Source organism: Glycine soja, chromosome 14, assembly GCF_004193775.1.
Source record: "Glycine soja cultivar W05 chromosome 14, ASM419377v2, whole genome shotgun sequence".
In the NCBI taxonomy this organism is placed as follows: domain Eukaryota; kingdom Viridiplantae; phylum Streptophyta; class Magnoliopsida; order Fabales; family Fabaceae; genus Glycine; species Glycine soja.
The window spans coordinates 44,536,141-44,554,530 of record NC_041015.1 but is presented as its reverse complement, the minus strand read 5'-3'; the positions used below and the strand labels follow the sequence as shown (position 1 = coordinate 44,554,530).

Here is an 18,390-nt window from a genome sequence, read left to right as displayed (position 1 = left end):
GGCATTTTTGTAAATAATAATATCTTTTTAAAGACGGGTACCTTAAAACCGGCTTAAAAAAATACTTTATGAAAGCGGTTTTAAAAAACCGTCTTTGAAGACATACGTTTTTCAATTTTTATGCTGACGTGGCACGTTATAACTGGGTTAGCTTTAACAACCCTATATCTTACTTTTTCTTGTATCGTGACTCTTCATTGTCGTCATAGAGAGCGGGGGAGAGAGAAGAAACACTCTCTGCCCTCTCATCTTTGAGCTTCGATGGCGATGAGCGTTGCAAGGCTGAGGAAGGACGAGATCCAGAGGCTGGAGAAGGAGATCGATTCGCTCCGGCATCCAACGGTGGAGCTGCATGAGTCAGAGACGAGCGCGGCACTGAAGAACCTCCTTGAAGAGAGAGAAAGAATGGTGACATTTCTAGAGACGAGCGCAGCAGCACCACCATCGCCGCTGTTATTCAAACCCTAACCCTCCTCACCCTCACCCTCAGCCCGCTTTGCTCGTCTTTTCCAGTGGGACTGCTTTCAACGGCGTCGTCGAGGAGCTCAAGAATTTCACCACCCGCGTCGCTCACGTTCTCCCCGTTTCCGACGATGAAGGAAGCACTGGTGAAATTGTTAGTGTTCTCGGTACTGTGTTATGTTAAATTAATAATTATGATTACTAGTGTTTCTACATTTGGGAATTTTTGTGGAACCAAATTTCGGGGGCAAGGAATTAGGGATTTTGATTGATTGGGTGCGAGTGTGCATTGCAGGTGGTCCTGCTGTTAGAGATATATGTTCCAAGTGCCTGAGGTTGTTTGATCAGAGTACCATTGAGGCTTTCACAGTTCGAAATTTGGCTGGGCATCGTCTACCACTTGATCCACTGCAAGCTAAATCAGAATGGTTGGTACCACATTCTTAATTATTGTTGTCAAGCCGTAAAAGTTTGTTTTAATAGATTTTCCTTCCTTTTTCATTTTGAGAATCCATTTTTGTGGGAGCATGAATTAGTGAGACAACTATGGGAGGATATTGAGAGTAAAAAACCAAACAAAGGAAAATTGGATGGATGGGCATGGCGGGGCAGCTCTAATAACACTTATACTGTCAAGAAAACATTAGTTGTTGCACTGTGAAGGAGACTTGACTGAAGCAAAGTTTTTCCAAACAATATGGCACCATCAAAGCTTTTTGTTGGAGAGTATATCATTAAACAAAATTCGTCAAAGGATAATTTACTTAGAAGAAACATAATTCAAATTGTGTTTTCTGCCTAAACCATTTAGAAACTACTACCCACTTGTTTAATTGTGACTTTGCTGTGGAGGTTTGGAGGAGATGCTACATTTCCATGGGAATGCATTCACCATTTTTGGCAACAAGGGGGACAAATTAATGGAAGAAAGGTGGTACAAGGATCATGGTTGATATGCGATAGGATGCGCTTCAGACCCAAAATAAAATGGTTAAAAGATTTTTTGTGTTGGAGTTAAAATATTTAAAATATTAATTATTAGGATATTATTTATTATGTTATTTAACTTTTATTTCTAATTTCCCAAGGTAGGATGATGACACTTGTATGGCCATCATCAGCAATTAGGTTATAAATTGTATTTTCTATATTCTTTTGATATGAATGGAAAAATGTGAAGTTTTTATTTATCTTTTCTTTAGCTTTATTGGTAATTTTCTTTGGTTTTAGAGTATAGTAGCTTTGAGCACTCTTTCAATATGGCTATCAGTTATTTGGACACATAGAATCGGTATTCTATTTTAATAATGGTACAAGTGATGTGGGATTAGTTTTGGATAATTTAGATCATGGTTATGGATAACAACAAAGATGAAGGGAATGGAGGATGTATCACTGTATACGTGGTGTATGGATCCATCTTTGGGTCTAAACCAGTTGCGGTAATTTTGATGATGCAGGGGAATTGTTCTGGTCAGTAAAATGTGTAGTCATATGCGAATTCAATATTACTAGGCAAGATGACAGAATTCTTGTCTGAATGGTGGAAGGTGCTTGTGATATTGTATGCTTTTTTTTTCTTCTCAGAAACTGAACGGGTATATGTGAGGATATGTACCCATATCATGTATTTCTGTTCTCTGGTTTGTCTATGGATTTTGTGACAGAGCAAATTCAGCTATTAATGAAATCTTTATTTGCTGTGAAAAAAAAAGAAGCTAATTATACACTTTGCCGATATTGGAATTTGTATATCCTACGGAAGGCATTAGGTGCTAGCTAGCTAATTATTTTAATTAAAAATATTGCTTAATATAGCAACCAGCTCTGTATAAAAAATATTTATATAGAAAAAAAACGTGCATGGGATGAGAATTTTTGTATGAAAGTTCTGTATATGAAAATACTTGTTGGTATCTATAGATGAAGATAATCTAAAGTGAATGGTGCGATTGATAACTTTGACTAAGATTTTTATTTACTTATAAATTAAAGTTGCAGCAACATTGTTCCATTGCAGAATATTCTCCAAGATGTGGATGAGTTGTCTAGACTGGCTTGGTACGTATTTTCTCTGCCTTAAATATATAAGTTAGTTACACTTAGATCTCTAGTTAGATATTTTTTTATATTATATTAGAACTATACACTGAGAAGTTAGTTACACTTAGATCTCATCTCCTTTAAACCTAACCAAATAAAAACTAACTTTTTACAGCAATATAAAACATATTGAGAATCTCTTTTTTTATTTAACAAAAGAGAAAAAATTACCTAATACTACGTGATCATGATTTCTATCATTTTCAGTTTTTTCAATTTTCTTCTTTAATACTTCAAATTATATAGTTTTAATTTCTATAATCTCTCTCTCTCTTTTGTTACGTTAAGGTGCTCAACAAGTGATGGTAGCTTTATTTGAATTGTATTTTGCAGCATATAATATCTGCCTAACTGAATTCACTCACTAAATAAAAAACAATATCCTGTCAAAAGCATGCATAGAAAACGTATGCATATATCAATAAGTTTTAGATTCTGTAAAGTCTCATCAATGAATTAAAAATATATAAAAGGTATATAATTAAATAAGAGATTTATAAACTCAATTTTTTTTACTTATATAGCCTTTTATTTGTTTTAAATGTATTAATATGATATTTGATTTCAAACATATGTTGTATTTAATATTTATATGTTCGATTAAAATATATTTTTAATAGAGTTCTTAGTTACAATATAAATAAAACAAATCATGAAATAATAATTTTAAATCTAAATTTAAATTGAAGCAACACATGACATATTTTCGGTTAAATTTGATTTTAGTATATATATTTAAGTTAATGAATTTAGTCTTTTAACTCTTAAAAATATTTAAAAATATGTGAATTCCAGATGAAGATGAGCCTCCTTCAATTAATCCTAGAACACCAACTCCACTACTGCCATTTTGTCTAGACTTGCCTAGACTTGTCCACTATATTTTTCTGCTAAGTTTCTTATTACTTTGAGCATTGTTTGTAGTATTTAGAGGGAAAAGAGCTGTTGAAGACTATTTTCCTCGTTTGGTGTGACACCTCATAATCTTATATTGATATAGAAAGTCCTTGTGGTAATTTTTGTCAGGTCAGCCAAGGTGGCATCTGCTCACTACTGGCTGGAGTATTTTTGTTAGCCAAAAGAATCTTGTTTCTGGAGATGCAATTCTCTTACTTAGGTGTGTATATGTGTGTGTGTACAAGTAGGATTTTGTTTTAAAAATATAATAAACACTGATAGTGTAAAGAATTGTTATACTGTCATAGTGTCACTTAATTTCAAACCGCCAGCCATGTACAATATAAGTTTGTTTGATTTTCAAAATATCTACCTTAAAAGTCATACAAAAGGATGATTTCTTATTAAGAGTGTAAATTTTTTTACACTAACTGTTCATATCTATTAAACTCTTGTTTTAATTGGTATTGATATGTATGTTCTTTCTATACTTTTTTACCAATCAATGTTATGTTGTTCTTTTATTGAAATGAATAATGTATACTCTTTATTGATTATTAATATTAAGGAAACTTCTTGTCATAGTGACTGAAATACCAATTAGCATGAGAAATCCATAGGGGAAACAAAATAAAAAACTTGTAGGTTGCTAGCATTTACGGAAGTAGCATCTTAAATATATTTGTTCTTTCTTGTATTGTTTCATGCATAGAGTTTTTAAATTATGACTTGTCATCAAACTCATAATTGTATTTTAATGTTTGACAATTTTAGTATGTACTAAGTTGAATATCAATTTTAGTACCTGGATATCAATTTTAATGTCTGATAATTTGTCACTTTCGATGTTCTTTCTAAGACGGTTATTACGAAATAACCATCTTTGAAAGGTTTTCACTTTGACATTCAAAGACGGTTACTACGAAATAACTATCTTTGAAAGGTTTCTGGTTTTCACATTCAAAGACGGTTATTACGAAATAACCGTTTTTGAATGTAAATGCTGACACAACATACAAAGACGGTTATTATAATAACCATTGTAAAAATTGATTTCATTTTAATGACGCTTTAAACAATGACGGTTGAAAACCGTCGTTGAATACACTTATTAACCGTCGTAAAAAGCCTTTTTTTAGTAGTGATATATATAATTTTTTATGTAAATATATTTTTAAATATGATTTTCGATCATTTTGAAGAACACGTAAGGGTGAATATTTGATATAAAAGTTGATAGTTATATATTATTGAATGTTTTGTTTTTATTTGACCCTATGTGTTTTAAGTTTGGCTCCATCCTTGGTCAAATACATCATGGAATGTGAGAAGATGAAATGTTGAGATTGTCTAATTAAGAGAGTATAAACTGTTTAAATTATGTATTCAAATTTAAATTATAAAAATAAATAAGTCAAGTATTTCATGTAGGTTAAGTATAGGAGCTAGAAGATAGATTAAGTAGCAGCTATTATGGACTATATTTAGAAGAATAAATTAATGGACTTAACTTAGTGTTTTTTTTAACCAAATGGACTTAGTGGTTAATAGATAAAAGTGCAAAATTTAGCTTTTATTTTTTTCTTAAAAAAAACACAAATATAATGGACGTAGAACATGGCATTTCTCGAACATTAAACTACAAAAGCACATTGTTTTGAAGATCAAAACTAAACAGATTACACATGTAAATAAATTAGTAATAATAATATACAATTGGTTGTATTAACAAATTACAAAGTTAAACAAATCACACAGATCAATCACTTCCCCCAACCGTGCGCTAAACGACACCAACAGGACAATGTTTGATTCTTCCATATGACCCATTATAGATAATCTAAAATAAAAAATGCAAGTATATGTTCATTCCGAGTGAAAATACAAGCCAATGATAAGATTAAGAAGGATTGTAAAAGACAGTGGCACTACTAAAAAATATATTTTTAATATTGGTTATTAAGGACTTTGGTTATTAAATGATATTGAAACTACCGATATTAATAGTGTCAATGGTAACATTGGTTTTCTAAAAAACTGATGTCATATAGTAAGAAATAACAAAAAAATGTAAAATATGTACAAAACAACATCAATTTTTATAAAAATTGATGTTGCCAGTCAACGACAACATCAGTTTTTAGAAAAATCAATGTTGTTTTTCTAACAACCGATGCTGTTTTTTTGAATTTCTTTTTAATATCATGTCTATTTTTTAATTAATTACCTCAAATTAACCTGCAATTGAAAATAGAACCAGTCCAAACAGTTTTCATACATCTCGAATTTTCTCAACACCGACCTTCACTTGATCATTGCCCAATGGAATGTTATGGATGACTGTCAACCCTTTATAAACTCTTCCTATAGCAACTAGTCGGGAAGGATTGTCATCGACACACAACCCACATTTTCTGAGTCACTCGTTTTTGGGTCCTCCCCAGAGGGATCAACATAACTTTTCTTTGTGCTAACATGAGCAGCAGAAGGACCAACCTCAGCCTCAGGAGGTAGTGCGAGTCCTTGTGATTGCATCTATGACTGTATCTGAGACTACATCTGGCTAAAGGACAACATTAATTGTGGAGTCACTTTTTCTATGATTAGCTCCTCCAACTGGTCCTTGATTTTTTGTGTCAATTGCTCTAGGTCTTCAGGAGCCATGGATGAAGACATGCAGGAGCTCCTTCAAGCCGGTCCAAAGTATTGTTTGATCGTGACATTGGCTCTAGCAGCATGGACAAGACCAGGGTACTCTAGTCGCCCAATGGCAGCTGCCAGTACATTTTGACATCCATGGGCGACAAAACTTCCCTATGAGGCCTGCTCTTCTAGGAAATCATGTAGTCAACAGATGAAATAAATTTGGTTTACTCATTCAACAATTATTATAAAAAAGACCACTGACATATGAGAGTCACTTACAATCCTATATGCAATTTCCTTTAGACGTCATTTGACCTGATTTTTTCATGCAAACCATCTTTCATTTTATGTGTCGTCTAATGGGAGATGGAGGATCAACGATCGTGTCAGTGTTCCCGGATTGGGTTGCTTCCTCCAATTGTTTCTTTTTTTTGTCCTCCATCAACTTTTGTTCTAGAAAATCATAACCCCCTTAAGACAACATGCGAGGGGCAATGTTTTGTTTCTGAATGGTCTGTGCCTTCTTTCGAACATCCTGTAACAACCAAGGAGGCAAGTTGTAAATTACTAGCAAAATAGGCCACGAACTGTGCTGAGTGCTTAAACTGCCATAGCAATTCATTCCATCAATCACAAGTCCAAACATAAGATTTCTTGACTCTTTGTTGAAATTCGGATACAAATGATCAGTTTTCTTCCACTAGGAGGAATCAACTGGATGACCATCGTAATTTCTCCCATCTACATGCCATGTAAGATCTTTTGTGTCATCTGCATTAGCAAACAAACGCTTGAACCTTGGAATGATTGGAAGATACCATAACACTTTTTGGGGGGCCTTTTGTTGTCGTTTCATCACTTGTCATCATCTTTCACTTTGTACCGTGATACCTTACACATGAGGCATTTATGCATTTCTTCATACTCTTGTCTATACAATATACAATCATTAAGGCAAACATGTATTTTCTGATACTCCATACCCATCAAACACAATATCTTTGCCTGATAATAACTTTTTGGCAACGTGTTTTCCTCTGGAAGCATATCCTGCACTACCTGAATCAGTGAAGTGAAGCTTTTGTCACTCCGTCCATATCTTGCCTTGATATTAACCAAACTTAACACCACTGACAATAGGGTCAAAGATTTCTGGCATCCCAATACAAAGGCTTCTTCGAATCACTTTCCAATGTATCATACACAAGGGCATGTGTTTGCTAAAATGGCTGTTGACCAAGATCACAAATCATATCCTCTAATTGATCTCCCATTTCTATATCAATTGGTTCAATTTAGGACCCATTTTGCATATCTATCAATTCACCGTGCCATATCTTTGTCACATAATTCTTCTTAATCCCTTCTCACAAAAAATGTTCCTGTATGTCGTCTAGTACTTGTCGTCTCCCATTCAAACAGTTTATACAAGGACAAAAATATTTTTTATCCTCATATAGTCGACTTCTTTCAGAGGAAAATTGCAAGAACTCTTTAATGCCTTCCTCATATGCAGGGCTCATGCGACTTGCATTCATCCAGCTTTGATGCATCTTACTAATAACCCTATGATACTCACAAAGTTATTCCATGCATGAAAACCTCACTTTTTTCATTAAACGTGTGGTCCTATCTCATTCAGGAAGACATTTTGTTATAATAGATTCATACGTAAAGGTTAACTTTATTTTCTTAGATTTGACAAAATTTCGGTAGCATTTCGCATTGATCTTCAAGTACATGACATGAATTCTACTACAATCAAGTATGCACTCAGAGAACAAAGTGAAGTGCACTATATCGTAATTTCATCAAATTTAAGAAAATAAAGTTAACCTATGTGTATGAATCTATTATAAAAAAATGTCTCTTCCCAAACTGTCCAAACAGATTCAAGATTCAATACAACGATTAATTCAAACTATCCGAAAGAATCATTGTATTGAATCTCAACTGGGAATCTAAGGTTCACTCATCATGAACATAACTTGTATATAAAACAATAGTCATTAATCCCAGTCAAAAAGATATAAAAGCATCGGTAACAAAATAACATCAAAAGTTAATGAAAAACATTCGTACCTGTGATGATGGTCACTCTAATGTCCAACAAGGAATGTCATGATCACGATGCAAACAAGAAAACAAAAAGTGCCTACAAATTAAAGATTTGAATGCTAAGTGAGAGATATGAGAATTCATTGACAAGTTGTTGGTCCAACAGTGAAGCACAATCATCAAAACAACTTTTGCAACAATATGAGATAGCTCAACTATTTATATATTAGATTTTGTCTAACTTAATCACATTTCTTGCATATTAGATGTTGATAAATACCTGTTATCTAGGCATCAACCTATCTAAATATGTAAATAAAAGATCAAGGATTTCACCTTTTAGGGCAAATTTATCAGTCCTTTTGTAAGATAATAGATCTATAATCGAACTCACACATCCATATGAGTATGAAGCATAGAGTTTAATGTGCTTTCCACAAGAATCAAGGCTACTCTACGGCTCATTTTATTTTTCATGGTGTACTTGGTAATTGACATGGGTGGAAATGTGAAGGTAGAAAATGGAGGAGCAAAAATTAATGCATCCCTCATTATATTTCCTCCACTTGTCATCTTCCAAAATTTCCAGGTCATCAACAAATTACCCTGATTTAAAGTTGCCAATGAAATAAAATTACCATTCGTTGTTTCATAATTTTTCATCTTATTTTTAGGTTTGATTTGGTGTCTTTAGAATCACTGCATACCTAAATATTTTATTTTCAACATTTGGAAGAAGCATATACATATATAAAAATTATATTGACTATCATCTACTTCATTGTAGTTTGTCATCTCATATACAAGAAAAGTTAAGGACAATTTCCGCATCACAATGTAACAACTCACTCAAGATATAAAGCATACATAAGTGGAACGTATATTATAGATAGAGACATACAAAAAAAATACACAAGCAGATGTTATTGAAAGGCAAAGGAGATATAGAGACCAACAACATTCAATCATAACCATTAACTACTTCGTGGTCCAGGAATCAATATGCAAAATCAGTTGCTTCATAAAGCACTTACACATACAGACTGTCATCAACACATACACATACACATTTTGTCATCCGTGGTCCAGGAACACACACACACACACACACACACACACACCAAATTAAACACCTTAACCATAGAGCATAAATTTCTTTGCATCCTAAGAAGAGATGATAAACAAACTCGTCATTTAATACATGCAAAAAAACAGAGGAAATCATTTGAAACTAACTGGATATTTCTTCTATGCAAATTATCTTTGAAAGAGATCCTATTTTGATATAGTCTCCAAAACATAAATTTCACCTTTGATGGAACTTCCAACTTCCATAATTGGAACAACAAAATATCCACCTCCTTCCCTAAACGAAAATCATGTAATGCATTATACCTAGAACTGACAAAGTAGCTGGCAAAGTTTGTTTTAACCACTACCACTTCTCCTTCTCATCCTTCACTGGTTTACTCCTCTCTAGCAAACTCTACAGTCGTGTCACTTTTTGATGTTCCCATTCAAATCAACCCTTTTGCCACTCTAAATTCGACAATGAGTTATTGAACAAGCTTGGAAAAAGAGATGCCAAACATTCTTTTCAAACCCAACAATCCTTCCAAAATCGTGTTTTTTCCCTCCCCAATCTTCCACTCAATTTTTTTCTAACCGTTTATCCTCACTTTTAAGACCCCTTATTTTCCTTAAATCTCTCCACCAAGTAGAAGAAAATCTATCACATTCCCCACCTAGACCTTTCCAACCCCCCATACTTTGACTCAATAATACTTTTCCATAAGGAAGCATTATCATCAAACAAATTAAAGCCCAATATCATTTTGCAAGAAGTAACTCACTAAATAAACTTAGATCTTTGATACCAAACCCTCCCTTTTTCTTTGGTACACATAATTTCTCCTATTTTACTCGACAAATTTTCTTTTTACCACTTTCCCCACCCCACAAAAACTCTCTTTGAATTCTCACTAATTTTATCTTGACACTAGAAGCTAACCTAAAAAAATGAAAAATAAAACAGGGGAAGAGAAGAAAGTATCGACTTAATTAAGCGTATTCTCCCAGCAAATGACAAAGTTATATACTTCCATACTGACAAATTCTCAAACTTTTCCAAAATTGGCTGCCATATGCATTCTTTTCTTTAATTAGCACCCATTGGCAACCCTAAATATGTCAAAGGAAAGGACATCAATCTATAATTTAAGGTCTCTACAAAACTCTCAATAGTTTCTCTCCCAACACCAATGGCTCACAATGAACTCTTGAAAAATATTCACTTTAAGGCCCGAGAACTCTTGAAAAATATTCACTTTAAGGCCCGAGACAAGCTCAAAGTATCTTAGCATGCTTTTGATAACCACTACATTCCTCTTTGTTGCCTTCCCAATGAAAAGAGTCATCTGCATATTGAAGTAAGTTGGGTTCCACCTTATCCTTACCAATATGGAACCCTTCAAATAATTTCTTTGAGATGGTCTCCCTCATCATGCCACTTAATCCTTTCGCAATAATGGTGAAGAGGAATGTAGCTAGTAGATTCCCCTGTCTTAGGCCTCTTTGTGGGACAAACTCCTCTAATGGACTACCATTTACTAAGACAAAATATGGTTTGAAATTAAGCAATGTTGGCTCCATCCAACCCATTTCTCTCTAAAACCAAGTTTCTTGAACATGAATAGTAGAAATTCCAAGACACCAAGTCATAAGCTTTCTCCACCGCCTCATTTGCTATCAACATGCTATGTAGAATATTTCTACCCTCCAAGAAAACACTTTGTTTAGGGTCAATGATTCTTGGCAAGACCTTCATCAATCCTCTAGGTAGGATTTTGGTCAAGATCTTATACATATACCTCACCAATGAGATAGGACGGTAATCTCCAAGTCTTGTGGATCATCCACCTTGGTATCAAAGTGATAAAAGTAGAGTTGCATCCTCTTGGAAAGACCCCATTATGATGAAATTCCACTAGAAATCTCTTTATGTCCTCCTTCATAATGAATTTAAAATTCAATCCATTTAGGCATAACTTTTTGTACTTCCACACTCCTAAATAGCCTCTTTTATCTTATTTTCATCAAAGTTGTTAATCAAGCCACTATATTCATCTTGAGAAATTTGAGGGAAAGTAATCCCCTCCAATGTAGGCCTATCCCAATCTTCTTCCTCAGATCTTTTCTAGAAGAAGTTCTTCACCTCATCCTTCACTTTCTTTGGCTCCTCCTCCCATCTTCCTTCCACCACTATCCCGTTTAATAAGTTCTTTCTCCTTCTCCAATTAATGGACCAATGTTAGAATTTTTGTATTAGCATCTCCTTCCTTCTACAACTTTACTCTTGACTTTTGGTTCAATAGAGATTCCTTCCTGTTTGGGACTCGCCCAACTACGATACTAATCAGCAAGTGTACTGAGTAGCGCAAGTAATATAAAACGGTAAGAATTGAGTATCAAATCACAAGGAGTTTGTTTCATTCAGAAAAGCGTTCATTCAATAAGCAGACATTTGTATGGAACAAGAAAATATAATAAAAGATAATTTTTGTAATTCTAAAAGTAACTACAAAATTTGCTATCTAATCTTGAGAGATAAACATATGATTAAAATGTTGGGTCCTTCTACTAAACAACTTGATGTAATCATGTATTTTTCTCTATTCAAGGTTGTTTTTGTGTTCTATGCTGAGAGCAAATTCCCCAAACACCAATTCCTCGCATGAATGGACTAATTCTATTTAAACTTCGTTCTAGGATTCCTCATCGAGCAGAGCCTAAACGAATTGCATTAAGATTACAGCATATTAAAAACTAAATCCCTGTACTCCGTGTCCAGACATACAGTTATCTAGTCTGCTCTATCCAGTTCTAAGGATTTAAAACATTTTCCAATGCTAAAAATCATAACTTTACAAACAAATGGGTGATCAATCCACAAGCATGCAAGAATTAATTGCAGATAGAAGCAATGAACACATAAAAAAAACTTTAAAATAGATAGTGAAGAGTTTTACATCAAAGCTCAGCAGAAATCCCCAACAAGAGACTTAGCCTTCCATTGCAAGTTATCACCTTTCAGCAACAAGATGAGGTTTTTGAAGTAAAATTAAGATTACACAGTGGTGAGGATGTCTCCTCCACCTCTAGAAACCTAAAAATCACTCATAAACCTAGAATCCTCTTAAAAGCTGAGATTTTTGGTTCTCTTTTGCTCTGTTTTCTCTTTTGCTATGTCTCTCACGCTCTATGGGTAGGCTCTTGTTGTTGTTCTTTTATTTTCTCCAACTAAAGCCTTTAAAAGGGCTTCCTGATACTGAAGGCTCACTTAGCACCATTTTCGCACTAAGTGCGAGTTAGTGAATTTTGGCTTAGCGAGCTGGGCGCGCTGAGTTCCAGAAGAGACAAATGACTCACTGGGCGAGTTGATGGTGCGCTGAGCACGTGCATGCTTTGCAGATTCTCTTCCAAATTCTCCCAACCCGCTAAGCGAGCTGAGTGCCTCACTTAGCGGATGTTACTCGCTAAGCGCATATGCCTCACTTAGCGAGACACCAGATGCTTCAACCTTCTTATTCTTCATCTTTTCACCTGAAACTGAAGTTGAACCACATTAATTCACAATATAGGGAATATCTACTAAGCAAAAATTAAACTAAACATAAAAATATGTACAAACCTACAAAAAGAACCATAAATTGGGGAAAAGACATCAATTTTATAAAACTTTTCAATACAAAAGTTAGTCGTAAATGACGACTAACAACTCCCCCAAATTTATAGTTTTGCCTTTCCTCAAGCAAAGAAAGAACAATTCACTTGTCCTCAAGTGATAAGATCACAGTGGTTATTCAAAGTTGTGTTTGTTCCAAAGTATTCAATCACATGAACACAAGTGGCAAGCAATGCTTTCAACCATCAGCTTCTCAAAAAGATATATAGAATTTCAAAGATAGGAACAATGATTATTAAGCAACAGAAGTGAAATAAGCTAGCAAGCAAGACAGGTATCAAGGAAGGTTCATCAAGCCAATGCCTTACGGTCACTGTTTCACTTAAGCGCAAGTGTTTAGGCAATTTCTCAATCAACAACCAACACAAGTCCCAAATTTCGAATTTCATCTCATAATATACAATTACAAACACACAATTTGAATCCGAAGGACTTTCTAGGCTTGTAATGAGGCTGGGCTGCAAAAAATTCATGGTTTTTCTAGGATGCAAAAGCTTAAGTTCTAGGAGAGCATTCATCCTTAGATCAACTTTTTTCCTTTTTATTCCATCTTCAATTACTAGCCTTTTACATTTAAGGCACATAGCTTCAAATAACAGCCCACACAACTTTTTATTCTTGAAATTTCTTCTTCTTTTTTTAGCAGCTTTTATTTACTGCTTCTAGACAAATTTTTGTATGGTTGTTATTTGTCTTACCACTATTATTATCACCCAACAATCTCCCCCAAATTTAGGACAAATTTTCTTTGAACCATGATGCTCTCCTACAACCTAAGGTAAGGTGAATGGAGATTACAACTTAACAGGCTCAAGGTTCAGCTCAATCAATCAAAAGTAAGCTCAACATGGATGCAAGGGATTCATCATTCACGAACAGGGTAAGCTTTTTGGCTAAGTATCTATTTCAATCAATCATGGCCTTCATCATTTCCAAAATCATGCCTTCATTTAGTATTCAGAGATTCATGCAAAAATCGATACCCAATGCTGGTCGTTCTCTCACAGTTAAGGTTCACACACTCACCGGGTTGTGGCTAATGATTACCTTCATAATTTATCCGTCAAACAAGCTTACATTTTCAATTGTGTCCCTAATTCATGTTCTTTCTCTTCTAATTACCGCATACTTATTCAAAGAAAATGATCTAGGCATCACAATTCACTTAATCCATGCAATTGATCAATTCAAATCATTTACAAACACAAAATTTTCAAACCAAAGCAAACCACTGCATAATCAAATCAAAACTGTAAACTGTTCAAAAAGCTATAAAGTTTGCTAAATAAATAAACTGAAACATAAAATTGAAACTAAAAACATAAACTGAACATAAAATGTATCAAAAATAGGAAAAATAAATCAAAATCCGGTCATGGCTCCTCCTGTGCTGGTGCAAGCTCATCCTAAAGTGAGGAGGGAGCATCCTGGGCTGGCTGAGATGTCTCCTGAGCTGTAACAGGCCAGGGATCCCAGGTGCTGTGAGCTGCTACCATATCAACTACATAATCTGTGTCTGTAGCGCCATTATCCTCCTCAGAGACATCCACAAGTGGTGTCATAAGAGGCGAAGTTCGTGGAGTGGCCTCTGGTGTGACCTCCGGCTAGGCCTCGGCCTCTGGCTACGGCTCCTGGGCTGTAGGAGCCTCACCTTCCCCCAGAGAAGAAGCCTGGACTCCTGGCCTGGCCACCAAAGCCATGAAATCCTCCATGCTCATGATGGGCCAATGCTGAGCCTAATCATGGATACTCTGCATCACCAGACATAAGCCATGCTGCAAGCTCTGCAGCATCGACACTAATAACACTGTGCTCTGAGCGGAGGTGCCAGAAGGTACTGGAGTTGGAACTGGAGCAGGAATGGAAGCTGGTGGAGCAGAAGAAGAAGGAGCTGGAGCTGAAGAGGAAGGAGCAGAAGTGTCTGATGGTCCCCGAGCCCTAGCTTTACGGGTCCCCGAAAAGGTGATCGTGGGATCATCCGGGTTCCAACAGTTCTTCCTGATGTATGCCAAATTAATGGCAGGGATTAGGGACTCGAAGGTAAGAGAGTCAGATATGACTCCTCTAGCCATGCCCACGTCCATATCCATCTTCATCATGAGCCCATAGACTAACCTTGCCCTGTCCATGTTATGATCGGACGTGTGAGAGGTGGGAGTATGATAACACACTCAATGTCTGGGCGAGGGTGGTGAGGTCCTTCCTCAGGAGCTTCCAGAGTGCCCCTTCAGCATTAAGAACAAAATCGTGCCCTGGAATATAGAGTCTGTCAGCAAACTCCTGAGAGTATGGGCGCAAATGACAAAATCTAGTGTAGGTGGTGTACTGCTCCCCAGGCTCTAAGACTGGTGGTGTCTCCAGAAATGCGTGGAGGGACTCAGCATGAACTTAATTAATTTGCCCCTCACTCTAACCTGCCTCGATGATTTGTCCTCCAGATCATAGAGATTAGAGTAGAATTCCTTGACCAGGGCCACATCAATATGCCCATCCAACTGCCTGGTCAAGGCCTTGTGCCAACAGCGCCTCTCTAGTTCTCTACGGAACTCATCATACTCCGATATGTACAAAACCACATTCCTCTCCGGAAGGATGTTCCGGGAGTGAATGTTCTGCTTGTACCTCTCCCAGGCGCCCTCAGATGTGAACCTGGTAGTATCATAGGGTTCCCTAGGTCTGGAAGCGGTAGCTTTTCTCTTTCTGGAGGCCATCTGCATAAAAAATAGTCACAGAAATTAAGTTAGACAAGTTTTTATTTCAAACTGAAAGTAGAAAAATAGACTGGGCGCTTAGCGAGACTGACTCGTTTAGTGTGCCTTATGAAAATAACAGCTCATGCTTAGCGCGACAACACAAAAACATAGACTCTGGCTAAGCGAGACCCACTCTCTTAGCTGAAACAACACAATGGCTAAGCGAGCATGACTCGCTAATCCTTATTCTCTGACAGAGAGCTAATTGTGCTTAACGAGACTGACTCGCTAAGCGCGACACACTACACAGGCTTAGCCCAAATTGACCACTGGAACGTAATTGGCTTAGCGAGTAGGGTTGTTAAGCCTAATTCCAAAACATAAAAGAAATTGCGCTTAGCGAGCAAGGCTGGCTTAGCACATGAACAAAAGCTCAGAAAACTAAATTGCTTTGGGCTTAGCGAGACTAACTCGCTTAGCCCAGGCTTATTCATTGAAAGAGGCTGGGTGGCTTAGCGAGACTGACTCGCTAAGCCATAAAAGAAGACCAACAACCTCTTAGACTCTGACCCAAGCAACACAACTCGCTAAGTGCGGCATGCCAGCTTAGCAAGTTCATACGAACATAAAAACAAAATTTGTAAATTTAAACACTCGCTAAGCCGAAGTGCAATGGCTTAGCGAGTTCATACAAACATTCAAACAAAAATGATGAACACGCTTAGCAGGACAGGGTTGGCTTAGCGAGTTCATCAGAAAACCCAAAAATTCATCAAAAATTGATGAACTCGCTTAACGAGCGGGCTCGCTTAGCGAGAACATCGAGAATTCCAGAATAATTGAGGCTTTGTAGCCCCCAACTACAGGCCCCTATTAGGCCTCAAAACCCAATCAAAGCACAGCAAAATAGCATGCATTGTGTGTGAAATTAAACCTCTAACAACATACCATCTAAAAACTAACCAACAATAGCAGAATCAACACAAAAGCAAAGCTTTAAAAGCACTTAAGCATGGCTTCTAACCTATGGTTCAAGAACGAAAATTGAAAAGTAAAGTAAGTCACTTACTTGGATTGCTGAGCAGAGAAGCAGAATGGAAGCAAAGAAGTAGAATGGAAGCAAGGTGAGTATAGTGCAGGGAGTGCGAGAATGCAAATGATGAGGAATGATATAAAATTTGCATAAAAGAAACTTCACAGAGCAGTTAAGTCTTATTTTTGGCAGTTTCGACTGCCTCGCTTAGCGTGGGTCACTCGCTAAGCAAGCACTTAATGACATTTGAGTTTTCAGAATTTAAACTCGCGCTTAGCGGGACATCGCGCTTAGCCCAATTCAAAATTTAGAAAACCCGAGAGGGATTTGGGCTTAGCGCGAAGGGTACTCTCTTAGCGACATTTGCAGCTATGATTGGTCTGCAACTTTTGCTTAGTGGGCCATGTGCCAGCTTAGCGAATTAAATGCTTCCTGATGTAGTAGTGGGGCGCGCTTAGCGAGATGGGCTCGCTTAGCACAATTCCAAACCCGAAAGGGATTTGGGCTTAGAAGGTTGACCTACTGGGCCCAATTCACATGAAGGTTCAAACAGAGAGGCAATTGCGCTTAGCGCACTGGGGCACTTAGCGAGATGACTCGCTTAGCCCAATTCCAAAAGATGAAATTCCAGTGAGGTTTATGGGCTTAGCGCACATGGCTCGCTTAGCGATGCTTCATCAACCAATGAGTAGGGGTTGGTGCGCTTAGCGCGAGTAATGACTCGCTCAGCACGTGCACAATGATACGCTTAGCGCATAGGGCGCGCTGAGTGAGTGGATGAGTGAAAAAATTTCTAAGTTATATCTTATCCAAAGCTTTAAAGAAGCTTAATCAACCCCATATCAAGGTGCAAAATATGTTGATAACTCACTCAAGCAGTCACAAACAAGTTGATTCTAACTATATGCAAAAGCAAAAAAAAAAGAGTTGGGTTGCCTCCCAGTAAACACTCGTTTAATGTCATTAGCTTGACACAAATTACCTCATGGATCTTGTATTTGAAGGACGATGGTTGACCTCTCTATGCTTCCACCATGGTAAAGCTTCAACCTCTGACCATTTACTACTCATGTCCTATCTGGAGTCTCTGACTGAGGATCGAACAATTCTACTGCTCCATACGGCTTGACTTCCTTGATTGTAAATGGTCCAGACCATTTAGACTTCATCTTGCCTGGAAACAATTTCAATCTTTAATTGAATAGCAATACTTGTTGTCCTAGCATAAACTCCGTCTTGAGCAACTTCTTATCATGATAGGCTTTCACTTTCTCCTTGTATAATCTTGAAGACTTGTAAGCATTCATCCTCATTTCCTCTAGCTCTAAGAGTTGCAACTTCCTCTTTTCACCTGATAAGGACTCATCAAAATTTAGGAATTTCAGAGCCCAATACGCTTTGTGTTCCATTTCCACAAGTAGGTGACACGATTTTCCATAAACCATTTGGAATGGCGATAGTGTTGGTTCAAGTGGCCTCAGAATAATTAAGAAGGGGGGGGGGTTGAATTAATTATTCCTAAACCTTTACTAATTAAAAAATTACTCTTCTAAGGCTTTTACTATGTTGTTAAGTGAATAAGGTGTAGAAGAGAAACTTAACCAAAAGTAAAAGCGGAAAATCAAATGCACAGCAGAAATTAAAAGAGTAGGTTAGAAGGAGACAAACACACAAGAGTTTTTATACTGGTTCGGCAACAACCCGTGCCTACATCCAGTCCCCAAGCGACCTGCGGTCCTTGAGATTTCTTTCAA

General features: G+C 36.6%; 1 long non-coding RNA gene across 2 annotated transcripts; it reads left to right on the top strand.

The window, feature by feature from the left end:
* Nucleotides 1-189: 189 nt before the first annotated feature.
* Nucleotides 190-3,864, top strand: LOC114384240. Of its 2 annotated transcripts, none has more exons than XR_003660630.1 (4): nucleotides 190-616; nucleotides 758-890; nucleotides 2,483-2,523; nucleotides 3,592-3,864. It is a non-coding gene; the product is annotated as an uncharacterized LOC114384240 (long non-coding RNA). The 2 variants fall into 2 exon arrangements; XR_003660631.1 differs by having other exon boundaries at nucleotides 190-629.
* The last annotated feature ends 14,526 nt before the right edge of the window (nucleotides 3,865-18,390 follow it).